Raw genomic sequence first — 419 nt, 5'->3', positions numbered from 1 at the left:
TCAGTGATTCACAATGGTCAAGGAATAGGGCTTAACGTCTTTGTTTAATACAAAAGAGTTATTATATTTTTAGATAAAAGAATATTTATAAGAAACACTTTACCTTTTATAAAGAAAATTTTGAAAAAAAGAAAAATTATGGGGCATGATCAAATTAAAATGATTTTACTAGCATATCATCTTTACAAATAATATCATTTCCCCACAATTGACGATGGTCCTGACACAAGAGACTTGTGACATGGAGTTGTTGCTTCAGGATATCTTTATTGTCAATTTGGTTATTCTCCTTAGAGGAGGGGAGACCAAAGACCGAAAGTGTAGCATAAATCTTCATATAGACATCAAGAGTCAAATTTGTGTCCTTGGTATGCATCAAACTTATTGACTATGGCTTCAATTGTTGGTGCAACATGTGA

This window comes from Dendrobium catenatum, unplaced genomic scaffold (assembly GCF_001605985.2).
Source record: "Dendrobium catenatum unplaced genomic scaffold, ASM160598v2 fragScaff_scaffold_133, whole genome shotgun sequence".
Lineage (NCBI taxonomy): Eukaryota > Viridiplantae > Streptophyta > Magnoliopsida > Asparagales > Orchidaceae > Dendrobium > Dendrobium catenatum.
This window is presented reverse-complemented; position numbering follows the sequence as displayed.